Source organism: Tauraco erythrolophus, chromosome 11, assembly GCF_009769465.1.
Source record: "Tauraco erythrolophus isolate bTauEry1 chromosome 11, bTauEry1.pri, whole genome shotgun sequence".
In the NCBI taxonomy this organism is placed as follows: domain Eukaryota; kingdom Metazoa; phylum Chordata; class Aves; order Musophagiformes; family Musophagidae; genus Tauraco; species Tauraco erythrolophus.
The window spans coordinates 10898521-10917351 of NC_141475.1; positions in this window are offsets into that span (position 1 = coordinate 10898521).

An 18831-nucleotide genomic window follows, 5' to 3' on the forward strand; every position below is an offset into this window, starting at 1 on the left:
GGTACAAAAATACGGTTGTCATCTCATGTCTAGGAGCTTTGCTTGTGTTTCTGCCGTGGCCTTTTGTATTACGGCACTTTGGCCAGAGTCCTTTGCTTTGACTCAGCCTTGAGTCAAGCTTTGGTCAGTCTTTTGCCTTTCTGCTCTAGAAATTCCCTGAAAGCATCTACATTGTGCGGTATCTTACTGTGATGAGACTGAGTGTGTGTCTTTGGCAAGTGCGGTCAGGTCTAAGAACTATGTATGGATTCATGAAGCAATCCAGAGAGATACATGTGTCCTAGAGCGGATATATAAACTTGATATATTCATGTCTGTAGGGCTACCGATAATTAAACAGAAAATGCATCTGGCCAAGGCAACCTCAACACACTGTGGACATAGAAAGAGCAAGGCAGCTTAGTACAGAGTGAGTTACTAAGTAAAGGGCTTGTGGCAGCAGATCAGCTAAGGCCACTCAAACTCCAGAGAGAACAGGGTCCCTGCAAAATGGATTAATGCCTGCTCTAAAGAGGCATGCTTAGTGTAGCCTGAGGTATTGAATCACTTTGAAAACCTGTCTGATGTATGCACCAGCTACTTTATGCAAGCTAACCATAGATAAAGTGGTTCAACAACCCAATGTAGACATGGCCTAAAGCAGTGCAATAAAATTCCCTTCTTTTCCAGGCCATTTGTGGTTGTGTTGGCAGGTAATATAATCTTGGAGGTGAAAAAATTGCTGTATTACCAACAGAAATTGGGAGGGGAAGTCAGTTAACAATATTGCTAGCATTTGTATTGCAGAATCAGCAATTACAATACAAATCTCTGGTTCTGGAAAAAACAAAGTGTGAACACATGGCCTCAATGCCAGGGACACACCATCCTTGAGAGCAAAGAATTTCTTATTATTAGCATGTGAGACACTTGCATAATCCATTTTGCAAAGGGTTATTCAGACCTATGGAGTGAAGTCTGTGTCCCTTGTTTCTCACTACATACCTTATTTTTCAACGTATTTCAGCACTAGCTATCTACATTTGGGAGAAATAACTTTTTATATTTCTGCACTATATATTTATAGGTTCATAAGACTTCTAAGTGGAACTTTAATAACTTATTTCATTTTGTTATCAGTTTCATGACGCCTTCTGCAGGATTGTGTTTTTAATTGCTTGTGCAGTTCCCTGATGGGTTCGAAATCAGGGTTGCTTGTCATTACAATAAATTAACTAAATGGTTGCTATTAATGATTATATAACGCAAGGGAAAAGGTGTCCCTTAGCCTGGGGCACAGAGGACTATTGCTGCAGATGGTTCTGGTGTGATAGCTGAAGACTCCCTATTTTGCCACGATGGAGCCAACACGTTCTCCTCTACTCTGTCTTCAAACAGTAGAGGAGATAATTAGGTTTTGATAACCTTACAGGGCATACAGGACATTTGCTCTCCTCACTAAGAACCTCCAGATACTTGTGAATATCATCAAAACCACAGAATTTGGCCTAGGAAAAATAATATATGTCCTCCAAACTTGCGATTTATCATTGTGAGGCAAACAGAGTGCCTGTTGTCTCTTATTTTCACATTTTAAAGTTCAAATGAGCATACCACAGTTTATACCTTCATGTGAGTATAAAAACCGTGTCCTGCCTGTATAATCTTCTATTATCAGCTAGCTGTATTTCTAGCAGACTCCAAAGTTTATTTATAGTTTGTAATTTCATCTAGTTCAGTTATCTTTGAAAGCCTAGACACCAGCAAGTCAAGCAGAGTACCTGCTCTGAAGTGGTCCCTGAAGCTCTGATCTAGCTTAGTGCCTTGAGCTATCGATGCCAAAAAGGCTTGAAGTCTAATGCACCCTCTGTGGAAATGGAGCCAGAGAACAGTCTCTCATAGTTACAGATATGCAAAATATTGGCATTAGGCTTGTAGCATCTAAATCACACTAGTTTTCTTTAGAGACTTGAAAACCTAGTCCAGCAGAATAGTTCACTGACCTTTCAACAAAGCATGGGCAGTTTGGATAATACCACTAGTCATTTAAACTAAATTTAACTTTGTTTTCTTAAAAGTGAGATTTGAAGTGAATCAAGTAAAATGAGGAAGGGAGCAGAGGAGAACCACAGTTACCTGAACTAAGTGGCGTGTATGAGCTGCCTGCCATTCCTACAAAGTTAAAGTGTATGCTGGAGTGAGAAGTGAGGGCATGTTTTGCTTCAGCTGTGCAGTGGGAAATTATGAGCTTTTCTGTATTTGTGACCAAGACCAAATGTTGTTTCAATCAGGAAATACTGCACTGAGTAAACCTAAGGAAAACATATCACTGTTTTCCCACTTAATTTTATAAGAAAATGAAATTTAAAACTTTGCCAGATTCTGCAAGAAATAGCTCTAAAATAAAAAAAAACAGACTCTGAGGTGATGGATGCCTGCCAGTTATATCACTTCCATTGATCCATCACTAGGACACCTTCTGTGGTCACATAAGCTCATCTGCTATTAACATTTCTAACCTGAGGTGTTTCATATTAAGTGATTTCCATAATAAAAAAGCAGTCATTGAAGTCATTTCTTAAGAGTCTAGGGGAAAAAAAACCCCACACTAATAGTTAAAGTATTTGAGGTTAATTACTTGAGACTTGCTTCCTTTCAAATGGTATACATTTTCTACTAAGTATGTGCATAGATGGTGCAGCTTGTGAACTTAACAAAGCTGAACTCCTTCCTTCTGATTTATATTTTCAATTCACTCTCAGACTAGAAGAGAGCCAGAAGAGAATGAATGAAACAAATCAACAAGCAACCAAAAGCAAGACAACAAAAATCCTGACAGGTTCACTGAGCTTAATTCCTTATATGCTGTTCTTTAGACTCTGCACTGAGCCTGATGTAGTAATACATCCTGATGTGTTAAACCCAGTAGTATCTATCTATCTGTCTTCTGCTAGTAGTCTGTATTCGTTATAGGGAGAAGCTGATTCAAGCTGCTTTATGACCTTTCCATCAGTGCTCTGGAACAGTAGTGAACTACTTCTGTTTTGGATATTATTTCAAACAAGGGGAGCTCCCAGTATGAATCTGAGATAGGAGCAGTCTAATAGAAGTTGGAAGCAGATACTGAAGCTTGCGCTTCAGTGTAACATTAGTTACAGGTGTCGGAGAAATAAGGTTGAATGGAGAATATAAACCAAGTCATGGATATGTTTTGTTTTATACCCTGGAAGTTGTATGCAGCTTGTATTACACAAGCAAGTGTGCATAGGTTTACTCATGATTGTGGCCTTATCTCTGTTCTAAAGCTTAGCTGTAGTGGTACAGTTTTCTTGTGTGTTTGCCTCTATGTTACAATAAATTGAATGAGAAAGCTCATCAGGCAGTATGAATAGATTTTTCTCCTCGAGTCCATCATCAGCATGGCACTGAGTCTGACCCCTCAGGGCACTCTTGCCTGTTTTTAAATTCTCTTCTGTATTTTCACATGCAGACCATCTAGTTTTAGTGATTCATTGGTTTAGTAATTCTGCAGGTTGCTTTTGAATTGTGTTTGTAAGGAATAAGTCTATCCAGCAGGAAGAAGCATACAGCAAAACTGCAGTCGTAGGCAGCTTCCCACTTGAGACAGTCAACCTGCAGATCAGCTGCACTCTTCTGGCAGACTGCAGCTTTCTGTTCATGTTAGATGTTCTCTGTGATAAAGGACATTGTCTTCAGAGGAGAGACATCCCTAGCTTTTTAGCAAGTCAGAGTAACTTAAGACACCCTTGCATCTGAAATGCCAGAGCCACAGGTGCCAGCCAGCTATATCCTGGTGTTTGCCAGCTCCATCGAAAGAGAAAGCAGTGTACTTCTGTGATTTGAGAATCCAGCCTGGTCCTTAAGCACTTTCCTGTTACCCAGGGGAAAGTCGAACTGGCTGGGCTGCAAAATCCTGAACCTGCCATGCTTACTGAAGAGCTTCACCCCTGGAGACTGTCTGTTGTTCATAGCTAGGTGATATATGAGTAACGTCAGGATTTTACTGCCTGCTGTATTCAGAGGACCTTAAGATAGTGTATAGTTTTAAAGAAAGGTTATGACTTGCAGCCAATGAAATTATGTGATCCTATTCTTTCTTTTATGTAGGTGATCAAATTTTAAAATAGGTACATTTGGACAAGTGACTACAGCAACTAAATGCTTTCTTGCTTGACAAATGTGTGTGGTTTTAAAATGAGATCTCTGAATTTTAGTGACAAAAGGTGCTTGCTGTTTGGTTTTAATTGTTGCTTCTGACCAGCCAACTACTGGGAGAATTAAACTTTTTTCCAGTCATCTAAGGATGTTCTGGTTGAAGTTCCGGTGTAGACTTATTTTCCGTGGTTTACTAGGAGCTGTAAATGAGCAGCTACTATTGTGTGTCCTGTTTGCTGATGAACTGCAAGAGGGCAAAATAAGCAATTTTCAAATAGTTGTTGAGTTGCAACAGGAAGCAGGCAAGATGGGAGCTTGTCTCCCTGCAGCCTGAGCGTTTGCATATGGAAGTGAAATGAACTAGAAGCATTAAACCCATATTATCAGAATTTGACTCTTTCAGAGCTGCAGGGCTGGATATAGCTGCGGGTGATCTAACTAGCTCCATTTACATAGGCATACGTTCACGGTTCATCCACTGAAATCAATAGACTTGAATATAATTTAAGTTCAAATTGCCAAAGAGATCAGGCTCACGCCCTACGGTTTCTACGTACCTCTAGAGAGTCTGTCTGAGCCCATTTTCGCATGGTCTTTCACCTCATATAAACCCATTAACTTCACTAGGACCACACAAACGTAATTCAGAGAAAAGCTGGCACCATGTTTCCTGAAATTCAGTCTGTGAACTCAAGTTTCTGGGTGGATAGACACATATTCTAATTCCTTTTCTAAAAATTGCATGTAATTCATCATGAAAACAGAAGGCCTCTCTTTTCCCCACTGGTATTTATGATCCTCTGGCCCTTTTACACAGGAATATGAGTTTGCCTTGGTGTCACTACTTAAAAACTTTCCTTCCCCACACTGGTATGCACAGTTTGTATCTTTAAAAAAACAGTTAGATGTATTAGCACAACTGAAGAAGGTATTCCTTTTATTTTATTTTTTTTTTTACTAAAATTACTAAGTTTGTTGATTCTTCAGACTGTTTGGTACTCACTTAGGAGACGAAAATTAGATCACCTCAGTTCTACAGGTGATCAAATATATTTGTCATTCTATGGCCCTACAGCTAACAAAACAGTTTGGCTTAATATTTATTTATCAGGCTTTTGTCATTAGAGTAACACATTTATTAGTGATTCTAATCCACAAAAAGATGCTACTTCATAAGGCATAAATACTGTTCCATAGCTCTGCACAACAAAATGAATACATTTATTTCAATCAGGACAATATATATTTGGAAGCAATTATTATGATGTCACAAACAAACATCACTTAGCAGCTGATTACTTGCATATTACTCTTTCTGTAGATTAAATGATGGTATTCCTACCCAGATAATCTGTTTTATTTTCTTTAATTTTCCTAGCTGAATGCAAAGTCCTAACAGAAAGTACTTCAGACTTTTGCACTGTGGGAAGCCAAATAATTTTACCTTTGTCTAGCCACATAGATTTTTTCACAACTGCTCTCCCCTTGTTGTTGCAGGTGCAAAGTTGCACCTGCCTATTTCCCTGCCAAAGAGTGTGGGGGTTTAGGATTTTTCCTTCCTCTAACTCCCCAGTTTGACCGCAGACCCCTTTGCACTGACAGTTGCCACTTCTTGGTGGGCACAGGAAGGGAGTGCTTAGCTGAAGGATCTCCTTCCATCCCCGAGGAAGGCAGGTGCTGCTGCTGGCTCCTCAGGCTGGCAGTCAGCACATAGACCCAGGAACTTTCCCAGTGTGGTGAGGTGCCCAGGCTGCTCTAGGTGGCAAAAAGCAGCAACTCACAAGAAAATCAGCCATCAGCAAGTGTAGCTAATCCAACAGAGATGCAAATATGTGAAAAAGGGTTATGTCCCCCAAAAACAGACTCTGAAGTTTGCTGAAAGCATGGATGGTCACATCCACTGTAAGCATATGACTGTAAAGAATAGACAAGCAAATATGGAAGTCTGTCATGGACAAAATAAAGCAGAACAGGGCTTCAAAGGATCTGATTGCGTTTTCCTGCAGCACGTCTGCATTGCGGGCACAGACAGTTCCACTAAGGAAAAATTTTGTTCACACCTTGTTGATGCAAGGTGGTACTGACCCCTGGGACATTCCAGCTTGTTAATGATAAGGAGCCCTTGCGTTGCTGGAAGAGACTAGAACTTTCCCCAGTCCCTTGTACAGGACTGAGTTCATCTCAGCTTACACATTACGCCTATTTGCCTACAGTGGCTAAATTTCATGTTTGAGATATACTTAAAACCACACCGTTTTTGGTGACTGCTCTCTGCGGGTTTCCAGGGGTTTGGGCACTGGCAGAAACCCAAGCATAGGCAAGGCTGCTGAGTGGCTTATAGAAGTGATATATCACAGGGCTCTTGGGATCACATGTTTTGGCTACGTGAGAATAGGTGCATATTTTCCAGTTGCATATTTCATTCTTGAAACATTTCTATCATATTTGTAGCCCCACAAAATCGAAAGTTTGGTGACAGAAAGAAATGCTGCCGTTTTGTTGGTTTGACTCTTTAAGCTGCACACAGTCTGTTTCTGTGGTCCTGGTTCAGTTACCTTGGAAACAGCTGTAGGCTGGAATTTATTTATTCTGTCTGAATAAGTGTCTGTGATAAATACATGAGGCTTATCCTGCTTGTGTCTGTGGAAAATCAGTGAATGCTTTTATTACTGTTAGGCTGATACCAGGTATCTCCAACTACACGAGGGCAATTACTGGCACTTTTTAAATGGTTAACAAAAAGCCTCTGTAATTCCCGAAAGAGAAGGGTGAAAGAAGAACTGTTCAAATACATTGTCAAGCATTTATGATGTTGGGTCAGAGAGGAAAGCCAGAGAGGAAAGCCACAGGAGACCACAGCTGTCTGAAGCAAATGGGGATCCGACTCCAACTGGCCTCTTCCAAAGAAGATAGCGGTGCACATCTGGAGCCTGCTGCGAGCCAGGTGGAGGGCTGCCCACGGCTCACCAAAGCCAGAGGTATGGAGAGGAACAGACGCGAGGTCAGATCCTCATCCAGATCATACCCCAGTAGCCAAGATAGTGAGTTTGTGAACTCAGTCAGCCCTGTCCCTAGGAGCCCCGGTAAAAAGCCAGCTCTTGCAGGAGAGGATCAGGCGGAAGTCCATGTGCTCTCATATCTTGACTTCACTAGCTGTTACTGTACAGTACAGGGTAGTGACCTGCTCACAGGCTGATGTACAGCCAGTTCCCATCTTTCACCTTTGTCTGTGCATTCTCACACCGCCCTTCCATGCACAGCATCATGCCTCATGAAAAGCCTGTTTTTCCAGGCTAAAAGATGTTTTCTGATTCGTTCTGGCTCCCAGTGGGAACCATCGTTCTGTTGGCTCCTTGCCCCTCATCCATTTAATTTTTTTTTTTGAACACAATGTTTTCCCAGAGTGCCTATTCCAGCATGCCCTGTGAACTTGGGAAAGGGAGAGATCATCACCAGCCTGTTCTTTATCTCCATCCTTCCTTGCTTTCCTGAAGCTGTCACCCACAATGACCTCCATGGGCACAACTTCCATCCTTAGTGGACCAGCATCACACATCTGTACTCGCGTGTAGTGTGTGTCCAACCTGATACATGCTGATGTACGTTTCATGCTTTATACTATGGGGAAAAGTTAAATGTCAGGAAGATTACAGCCCAGGCTTCATACAGATTTTTTTAAACAGTCATACAGGCCTTGTTGGTAGTCTATGAAGGCTATTCCTGTTCCCAACGGTGACTGCGTGTAGCAGAGTTGCCCATGTGTGGGCTTGGAATGATGCTGCTAAGTGAGGTTTTTCACTTCTGTTTCCCATTGCAATTGCTGTAATCGGTACAAAGGCAGAGCATCTGTGTCTGCTTTTAGAAGCTGGTGTAGCTGTGGCTGCACTGGACACCAGCGATTTCTAAATCAGAGTAGTCTCAGCTGGATTTGGGACTCTGAGTCCCCAGGGCTGGAGCAACACCTCCCACCGCATGGCCTGGGCAGCCCTGCTGATGCTGCACCCTGTAATCAGCTGCCGGCGCTGGGTCTGAAACAGAGGTCAGGCTTTTGGCTGCGTGACTTCAGTCGGCACGTTGAGATGGAAATCTTGTGTTTCAGCAGGGTTCAGTTAGATGGCACAAGGAAACTTTGTGTGAATACAAAAATTTTCAAAGGAATTTACCAATTTTAATAATAAATAAGCTTTGATGACTCTAAACTCTCCCACAGGGTGCACCAGCTGCACCCCTATTCTAAGATCACCCCAGCTGTGTTTTAGGTTGGTGACTTTTACCCTTCTTTCAAAAGCTGTATTGTGATGCTACTACTGCTAAGTGCAAAAACAACTGCTTGCTCTGCTCTGATTTATGCATTGTGTAGCTCAGATTTTAACAGGATTAAGCAAGAGGGAAGTAAAGGCAAAATGTGGCTATTTGTCATATCTACTGTGCTTGTATCTTTATGGTAGTGTTTTGGTATTTCATCTAAAGATCATGAAGTGCTTTACAAAGACGGTAAAATTATGAGCCATACTCCATGGGTAGTAAAACTGACTCCGGTTAAGAGAATTTCCCAGTGTCACACAGAGTCAAGTGCAGTAAGAGATTCCAAGTATTTTTAACTCTAGATTCCCTCCTTTAGTGGACATATGATTTATTATAATTAATAGAGGCCTTTCTTGATACTACATTAGCATAAAACAATCCAAACAACTCTCAGAAATCATTTTTAAAAGCAGAGGAAACTTAAACTCATACTGTAAGGATACAGGAAATTAAAGCATTTAAGAGGTTATGAATTTAACAGATGGTAATCTCTCAGCCCTTGGTACATATGATGCTATGAGTTTTTCAGGATATTTATTTGAGAGGCATTCATTACATTATTAGTGTGGAGTATTCTTAAGAAAGTCTTGCTTTTGCCTCTAGATGGCTCACCTGGAACTGCCATTGCAAAAACGTTATCCAAAACCGAATTCCTACAGTACACTCTCATGCTGTAATGGCCTGCTTTTCCAGCAGCAATGGAGAGTCAATCATGTAAATGTATTATATCTGTGTAAAAACATTCTGCCAAATTTTTTTGCCTTTTGTAAGAACAAGAATAACAGATGGATTAGGGACAGAGCAGATTTATGAGTAAAGTAACTTTCTATTAGTCATTATCATGAGTCACATCCTAAAATATCTTAGGGAGGGCTGTCTTTCTGGCTATAACAAGCACTTTTCAGGTGCATTCCTTGCTGTGGGGTAGGTGATATGTTAGCAGTGATCACATTGTCATCTGTTTACTGTAATTCTGCCCTGTAAATAAGAAATGGCATTTTTCTTGGGGAGAGTATGATGCAGACTATGTACTCTTAAGACTTCAAATTATATAAAAATAATCATGAACAATCTGTGTTTAACATAGTAGCAATTAAAAAATACAAAAGCACTCCGGAAAGATCTAAGAAGTTTTACTTCTCTTACTGTGCAATATGGTTCATACAGATTTGTAAAAATCCAGGTTAAAGTACATATTTCTTATTATGTCCATAATAATTCACAAAGAGATGAAAAAGGACAGCTGGTGGCTGAGAACAGAGTAAAACCCACCCAGCTTCCATGAGCAGAATTCAGAAAGGTCTGTCTGCACACTGAAGCTCACAGGTTTTGTGTTGTGAGAACCGCAGTGTTTAGGGGAGTCTCGTCACAGCCTGCAGATACTGTGAATTCGATTTAGAGTGCTCAGGGGATACAAAATCATACAAGCAACACACAAATTAGTGTCCTGTTCTTGGGGTTCACAGGTACCTCACTGGAGAGTGAAACGACTTCCCTAATATTTTTATTTTATATGCTATGCGTTTTGTGGGTTTTTTTGTTGTTGTTTGTTCCCCCCCCCTCCTCCCCCCCCCAATGGTTTCTTTAGGGTGAGATAAAAATTGACAGGAAAACTGCTTACATCACACCATTCTTCTGACTGCAATGGAGACTGTATTTATCCTTCATCTGCTGAACAGGAGCAGCCTCCTTTTTTTCAGCGGCGCCCCGTGCCCTTCCCACTTGCGCATTCCACCTTTGTTCTGTGGGAGGAACTCCCCTTGACGTCGATATGTATTCCACACACCAGGCGAGTGCAGAGCCGGCATCGACAGCCTCTGCACTGCAGCCTGGGGAGAAGAATATTTCTCCAGACAGTTCCTTGCATTTTAGTAGTCCAGAGAAAATAGAAATCTCCATTTTCTGAAATGGAGGGAGTAAATAAAGGAATAAAAGAAGGGTCAGCTAATGAAGTAAGGATTAAACTAATTTGATTGGGATTTTTTTGGTAATACTATTTGATCACACCAGCATCTGAGTGATACATGAACTATTAAGAACGTAGCCTCAAACTGCAGAGATGAGACAGAGAGGTTCACCAGACACTTTAAGCGAAGATTTGGGGCATACAAAGATCATGACACATGGTCAGACTTATAGCAAACCAGGAACAGGACTGAAAAGTCTCCTGCCTCTCTGGTGCATGATTTTGGGGGAGAATTTTGTTAATATATAGTCAAAACTGAAAACAAAACAAAACAAAAAACAACAACAAACCAACAAAAAATACCAAGAAAAAAACAGCAAAAGAGAGCAATATTCTTTACTGAAACCTGACTCCATCTCAGCCAAATTGCTTATTTGTTGCAAGCTAGTGATAAAAAATCATCCCAAAATTAAGTCTTAAAAAGATGTTAAAAAGAAGCTGTGTCTGAGTAGCTATTATGAACTTTGATAAATGCGCATCTTTAGAAACAATATGAATTTCTCAGGATGGTCCCATGATGTGTATCTCTGTGCCTGTGTTATACCTCATGGTCACAAGTCTCACCTTCCTCAGATTCTGGACTGCCAAGCTCTTCTACCCATTGACTTTCAACTCAAAAAACTTAGCTGTCCCCTCTACCTTAACAAAGGGACATTACACACATTTCCCCCAAAGCACACATTTCAATCCACAGTCCTCGATATGAAAGATGCCAGATTTTGTGCCTCCCAGATGAGATGCTGAGAAACACCACCCAGAAGTGGCTCTGCTGTTTTTTTTCCTGGTGGGAACTCCACTGAGATGTGAACTGCAGAGACCACTTAAATCTTTGGGGTCTTTTCTAGTTGCTCAGGTCTGTAAGTTACAGTAAGACTGAGGTAGGCTCCAACTGGAAGACTGTTCAGGAGAGAGGCCATTTATTAGAAGAAATTCTACCTCTTCCCCATTCCCCCAGCACACATCAGACCTGAAATCAACCCACCCCTTCTGCTCCTTGAAGAATTCATCACAGTTCTGCACAACTAGTAAACTTAGCTCAAGAAAAGCCCAGAGCTACGTTAACACAGAAACCAAACATGTGCTGTGAAGTTGTTGTGTGGAAGGGAGGGTCTCTTTAGGTCAAGGGCAAGGGCAACAGCTGAGCAGGGATGTGACTGCCTGCACTGTCACTACTGTGCCTTTTTTATGTACATAAAAATTTGGTTTCCAGGGGGTTTGTAGGCACAAATATCCCCCTGACACCCAAACAAATAATCAGAAATAAATAACTCCTGAAGCTGTTGATAATAGAGCCAGAGAATAGCCATTCATAGAAATATGCACTACATCACTCCTCCTGACTGCCTGGTGATTCATCACCATTTCCCTTCTCTTGCCTTTTATTCTTTTCTATTATCTTTGCTCAGGGATCCCTTAAACACTTTCCACCTAATTTTAGATATGTTTTTGTTTGAAATGCTAGATCTTGGAAAAAGCCCTTTTCAATAGAGTATTTCCTATAAGTAGGTCACTGCAGTAAAGGGGTTAGACGTGCAGCCTTTGCTGACAAGATACTTTGCTTTCTAAAACACTTACTGCTGTTTTACAGAAAAAGAAAGGAAGCAAAAAAAAAAAAAAAAAGAAAGAAAAGATACCCATTCGTTGACCTTTATTTGGTGCTGGGTAAAGTGTCTCTCTGACCAGCTCGAGAGAGAGACATTAAACCAGTGATGTATAGAACTATATTTATACTCTGAATAAATAGACTAAAAATATCCCTTCAAACAGGGTAAGCTGTAATTTTAAATTGTAGCACTTCTAAAGAGCTTTCACTGATATCAGACACTCCCAGGCTCCAAGCAACACAGCACTGCATTTTAATCAACTGTGAAACCATTGCCACAAAATTGCAACCAAAATGTTTGTGTAATGTTATGTAGCTACGGAAACAAACTTGGGCTTCTAGAATTACCTTATTAACTGGCTCATAGCAATGGGCTCATCGCAGGGTTTTGGCAGAGCTGTGTGTTGGGCTGTGCAAGTTCTCCTCTCGCCCCAAAGACGAGTAAACCCCATGCAGATTCAAGAACAGGCAGGCATGAAGTGATATTGGGGTCTTAATAACTTTAGATTGATTAAGGACAGAGTGAGTTCCTACTTCACCCTTAACAACTGGGACTGGTAAATCAAAGGTTCTTGAATGCATACATATGCCACATGGTATTTTTAACAGTATTCCTCAATTATTTCATTATATAATCTTTCCTTTCAGACCTGCTTTATTTCAGTTCTAGCTACTTAGGGCACAAGTAAAGTGCCTACTATGTATTACGTACCTTAGAAAGCATTACGCTGAAGTTACCAGAAGTTTTTAAAAATATGACTTACATTTAAAATAATCTATTTACTCACTTGTTTTCTTCTCTACTATTCTCCTTTTAGACCTTGTCGGGAACTATTGATATCTAGAAGTGCTCAGGGGTCAGGAGGTCCCTCCACCCTTTCCCTTCTCCCCCACCCCCTCAAATTTTTGGTGACAAAAGACCAAATATATTTGTGTAGACTATGCTCTATTGCCTTATAGTCTCTCTAAAACAGGACAGTTTAGAGAATATTTTTTTTTAGAGAATAAATAGGGTGTTTATTTAATGAATCTGTATTTGGGATGAAGACCATCCAGGCTCTAGAGTGGTAGCCACGGTAGTGCCATGGTGAGAGGGGCAGCAAGGTTGCAGCTCTGCCTTGCCAGCTCCCAAGGGGGCTTGTCTTGGGTCAGAGCTGGAGGGGGCCGGCAGCTTTCAATGATCAGGGACTACCTCTCGTTACTAAGCTTCCAAGAGAAGCACCTCATCACAGAGTAAGTGATGAAACACAAAGCAATCCTCAGGCTTATTTTCAGCCCTCTGCTCTCATCATCCTTTGGAGGCTGTCATTCTGTTACTTGCAAAGGTTATGGATGTAGCTGGTTGAACTCTCCTTACAACCAACTCACCTTGTGATACAGCACTGCTAAGTCACTTGCTTTCAGCAGACTGAAGTAGTAACACAGAGTCTTTACCAGAGACAATTCTTCAGGTAAATGAGGTACTGAGGGTCACTAGGCTTCACTCTCCACTCCCGTCATCAGAGGATTGTGTTCATGTCATCCCTTCTGCTGCAGTCTTAAGAAAATGTCAGAGAAAAAATGCTTGGTTATACTTATTTCCTGTCTCAAGAGAGTAGGGAGCAGTAGAGAAGCTTTTCCTCTTTCTCTCCTGGAAATATGAATATCAAACATTACAGAAAGCCTCTGGAAAGCAGGGCATACCTGGGGAGCCCTGGGGAAAGCTAACTTCCGCAGAAGCTCTACAGATGGGGACACAGGAGAAACCCTTTGCACAGCATCATAGAGGAATTCAACAAACTGTGTGTTAGCTGCAGCCCTAATGATGGCACTCTGAACTCCTTTTGTGGGTACCTGACAGGTTCTGTAATACTTGTTGTCTCTTTACACCTACCAATCCTGCCAAGAAAGGCAGATTCAGGGAGGGCTATGTGTGAATCCAACACAGGGGAACAGGCAAGCCTGGTCGGTCTGGGACAGGGACTTGTGACATGTATTCAACGCCCAGCTTTGCCTGCCCTCCCAGCCAGGCCAGAGATCATCAGGAAGGTGGGTGTGCTGCCAGGACGTTGACATTTGTCCACAGGCAGCTGAGAGGGGAGCAATGTAGTGAGAGCTGGAAGCAAAAGTCAGGGCAGTTGCAATAAGATCTGAAATGGCCATTACCCAGCAAGGCTTAAATCTCTGCACTCTCCTTTCTAAATCTGTTTTTCTCATTTCTGCCAGCAGCAAGAACCAACCACAGTTGATGTTTAAATTGGGAAAGATCTAAACATTTGCTCTTGGGTGGGACTCAGAGAAGCTGAAGATGCACGTTGTTCTGAAATCAATGCAAGAGCTCTCAGCACAGTGCTGATACCAAAGACTTGTAGTGCTGATAAAGACTCAATCAACTTCAGTGTAATTTGAATATGAATAGGCTCTAAATATAGATATTTGCTTCTTTCACTTTAGTGGATTCACAAGTGGATCATGATTCAGAAATAGTGTGAGAAAAAAGGAATTGTTCATGGTAATTAGAAGGGACTTGTGTTTAGTCTTCACAAACTCATATTGACCAGTCATAAAACTATAGCCCCTAAAAAATGTGTAAGCCTGCCAATTTCATATGGAAAATATGCATACTTAAACATTAGCATGAAGTCTGTCTTCCAAAGCTGAAGCTAAGCATTAATGCCAAATCAAAGCATTAGAATTCTGAGAGTCAGGCTCCCAAAAAGTAAGCAATTGTTTTACAGTATTTTTTTTTTTTTTAACATAAAGATTGTAGAGGTTGTCTTCTGATTATGGAGTCTAAAATTCAGATTTTTAAACTTTCTCTGAAGCTGTGAGCATGAAAAGCTTACCTTTTCAAATGTGTCATGTGAGTCTCCCATAATAAATCCAGGAGTTCAGACCTTAAAGAAAACATGAAATATTGTCAGGTTTATGATAAAATCATAAGAGCTGGCAGCGCTGCTTAAGCCTGCATTTTCTCAGCTTTCCCATGAACACAAATTACAGGATGTTCCTAAGGTTTTCCTGGAAAGAACTGTGCCAGCAGAATGCTGTGCCATTTACAATGGTAATATTCAGAATGCTTGTTAATTTCAAAATTGGTTGTTACTCTTGATAAATAAAATACTTAGTCTGAATTTTTGGAAGATTTGAACATCCAAAATTGCCATTGACTTCAGACAGGGTCTTATTGTTGGTGCCTCTAAAAATCACACTCAGACCAACTTATTTTTTTGAATAACAACATCAGAATAACAGTACTGAACCAGACTAAAAGTCTCTCTAGCCTGTTTCCTATTTCTAACAGCAGTCAATGACCTCACTGAAAGTAGAGAGCAAGGCAGGCACACTTCAGTGACACACTTTCCAGCTTCCATGAATGAGCAGATCGGGAACGTTCCGAGCCACAAGCATCAAAAGGCACCCCCTGATGGACTGTTCTTATACCAGAATCTTTGTAAACTTTAAGTATCTTATATTATACATTGTGTGAAGAACGTGCTTTGGTGTTTTGAGTAGGCAAGAAGATGACCTGTCTATCACAGAAGGCATGTCAAATTTCACAGGTTCCTCTGCTAACTCCCCGAGAGCTATGAGGTGAAGATCATTTAAACAGATACTAATTTTTCACGTGTTGGATTCCCTCCAGAACAGAGGATGGTTAGAGTTGTGACATCTTCCGTATGGTTTTTAAAATCACATCTGTATCTTCAGCAGCCACACTCATCTTCCTTCTGACATCCCTGCTTTCCATTATACTGGCATCTAGAAATGCTTACCAGATGCAAGCACAGTATGTACTGAGAAAGAAAAGAATTACCTAGCAAATTCTGTAAGAGAACCAAATGCAATTCTGTCTTGGACTTATCCACCCCAGAAATTCTGAAGACAGATGCCTTAAAGTAAAACTAGGGCACTTCTTACTTATTAAAGAGTAAGTTGTTGGTGCTGTCATCTGTTTCATGAATTAGAAAAACTCAAATCGGAGATAAGCAGCAGTTACCTCTCCCTAGAGATGTTTGAATATTGTTTGCCAGCCTTAGAGCCTCTGATGAGTCTCTTCAGCGCAGGATTCCTTGTGAATACCCACCGTAACTCCAGCCTTTTGGCCATATTCACCCAACTCTACCAAGACATGAAAATATATAGAAGATGGCTGATTACAAAATTAAGTGCCAGAACACATTTTATTCTTAAGAACTCCCATTTCTGAGCAGTTTTATTCTCTAAGGGAGGCACCCTCAAATTGCATTCTCCTCTATGCCTGGCCTAGGAGCAAATCTTGCCCAGAGCCCACAAAGGTCTTGGGCAGTAGGAGCTTCCAGTGCTCCTGCAGAAGAGCTGCCCCTCTTCCCGTTCCCTCGGGGAGCAGTGACAGCAAACTGTTGTGGTTCACAGCATGGAAACAGCATCCTGAAATAGTCTGGGATGGCTGTACTGGGGTAGTCACGCTGCCCAGAGCTGAGCTCTGTGAATATTAGTGGATCTCAGTAAAACTACTGAATGGGCCTTGGTAAAAGTTGAGTAGTGTTCTTTCAGGTGATGGAAGGATGGCATCTTCTATTCCTCTGCCATCAGCTGTCTTCTGCCTTAGACCTTTTCTTGACAGCATTCCCTCAGTCAAAGGGGAGCTGGAGTCATCTAGCTTGACTGACGTGGTGAGATTTGCGACAACTTGAATGAAGCACTGATCGCCCTTTGAGGCCCTCTATGCACCCAGTAGAGAAACGGAGACTTCTCCAAAGGATGCCTCAGAGCAGCAGCCCAAGGTCAGGGATACCATCCCCAACAGCCATGGCTTCTCTGTGTTAGAAGCCCCAATTTGACTTACTCTTGGCAGGAAAAAAAGCACAACTAATCCTATTGTTTAAAAGTAAGAAGCAATTTTATAGTGGGAACATCATTAACGGGCTGTGAGCATGCTGCTACTGTAACCTACTACAACCTCACACCTGCACAAGTCACAGCCAGTTCAGGAGAACTTGCTCTAAAACCAAGTACAGTCTGCAGGATACAGGCTGAGGAGCCAGGGCTGTATCACTCCCAGATGGCAACACAGCAATTTCAAAATCCTTTTGCAAGGACTAAAGAGACTAATTTCTGTTCAGTAGCTTGACTTCCAGTTTTCCTCCGTGCCTGTGAACATAAGGGAGGGGTCTGAGTGTTTAACAGATCTTGGTAGCATTTTATTCATGAATAAAGTAAGGGATTGTAACATAGACACACCATACCTTTTAAAGTACTCGCTCTGGGACATGTGATCATATTATTCTCAGTGTTCCTTTATTGTTTTATTCTAAAGGCTGGACTTATTTCATGTGGAGGTGAGAGAAATAGTTGTTTGCAATGAAAGCTTGATTGCTTAGGACTAGAACCCAGGAAGGCCATGGATTTGCATGACAAAGACGCAGATTTGCAGCTTCTCTTGGCTTTTGATTGCAATAGGATTGTTTTTTCTTTTCGTTGTGTTGTTGAAACTAAGACATTACCTAAGTTATTACCTTACCTTTACAACTGCCACCCTGTGATTATCTCTTTCGAAAGATTTGAATGAAGAAAATCTTCCACATGACATTACCTTTTGCTCTGGGCTTTAGGAAACATCCTGTAGCTCCACTCCAAGACAGATATATTTTTAGTATCACATGCTGTTTTCAGCAGCCACTGCCACCACACTGTGCACCTAGCAAAATGTAATTAGCTAGTCTGTGAATCCTGCATAGGATAGGAGTCAGACACTGTGAAGACACTGGCATTTCTTATACTGTGCAGTATCGGAATCATAGAATCATAGAATGGTTAGGGCTGGAAGGGACCTTCAAAGGCCATCTAGTTCAACCCCCCTGCAAGGAACAGGGATATCTCCAACTAGATCAGGTTGCTCAGGGCCTCATCCAACCGGGCCTTGAACGTCTCCAGGGATGGAGCATCCACCATCTCTCTGGGCAACCTGTTCCAGTGTTCTACAACTCTCATGGTAAAAAATTTTTTCCTAATATCCAACCTGAATCTACCTCCCTCTATTTTAAAACCATTACCCCTTGTCCTATCACAACAGGCCCTCCTGAACAGCCTCTCCCCATCTTTCTTGTAGGCCCCCTTGAGGTACTGGAAGACCGCTATAAGGTCACCCCGGAGCCTCCTCTTCTCCAGGCTGAACAGCCCCAACTCTCTCAGCCTGTCCTCATAGGAAAGGTGCTCCAGCCCTCTTATCATCTTCGTGGCCCTCCTCTGGACCCTCTCCAACTGGTCCATGTCCTTCTTATGTTGGGGACTCCAGAACTGGACGCAATACTCCAAGTGAGGTCTCATGAGGGCAGAGTAGAGGGGGAGAATCACCTCTCTCGACCTGCTGGCCACACTCCTCTTGATGCAGCCCAGGACGCGGTTGGCCTTCTGGGCCGCAAGAGCACATTGCCGGCTCATATTGAGCTTCTCGTCCACCAGTACTCCCAAGTCCTTCTCCTCAGGGCTGCTCTCGATCCATTCTCCGCCCAGTCTGTGTGCCTGGGATTGCCATGACCCAGATGTAGGACCTTGCACTTGGCCTGGTTAAACTTCATGAGGTTGGTACGGGCCCACCTCTCCAGCCTGTCGAGGTCCCTCTGGATGGCATCCCTCCCTTCCAGCGTGTCGACGGCACCACACAGCTTGGTGTCATCGGCGAACTTGCTGAGGGTGCACTCCATGCCACTGTCCACGTCACCGACAAATATGTTGAAGAGGGCCGGGCCCAACACGGACCCCTGAGGGACGCCACTCGTGACCAGTCTCCACTTGGACATCGAGCCGTTGACCACTACTCTCTGAGTGCGGCCATTGAGCC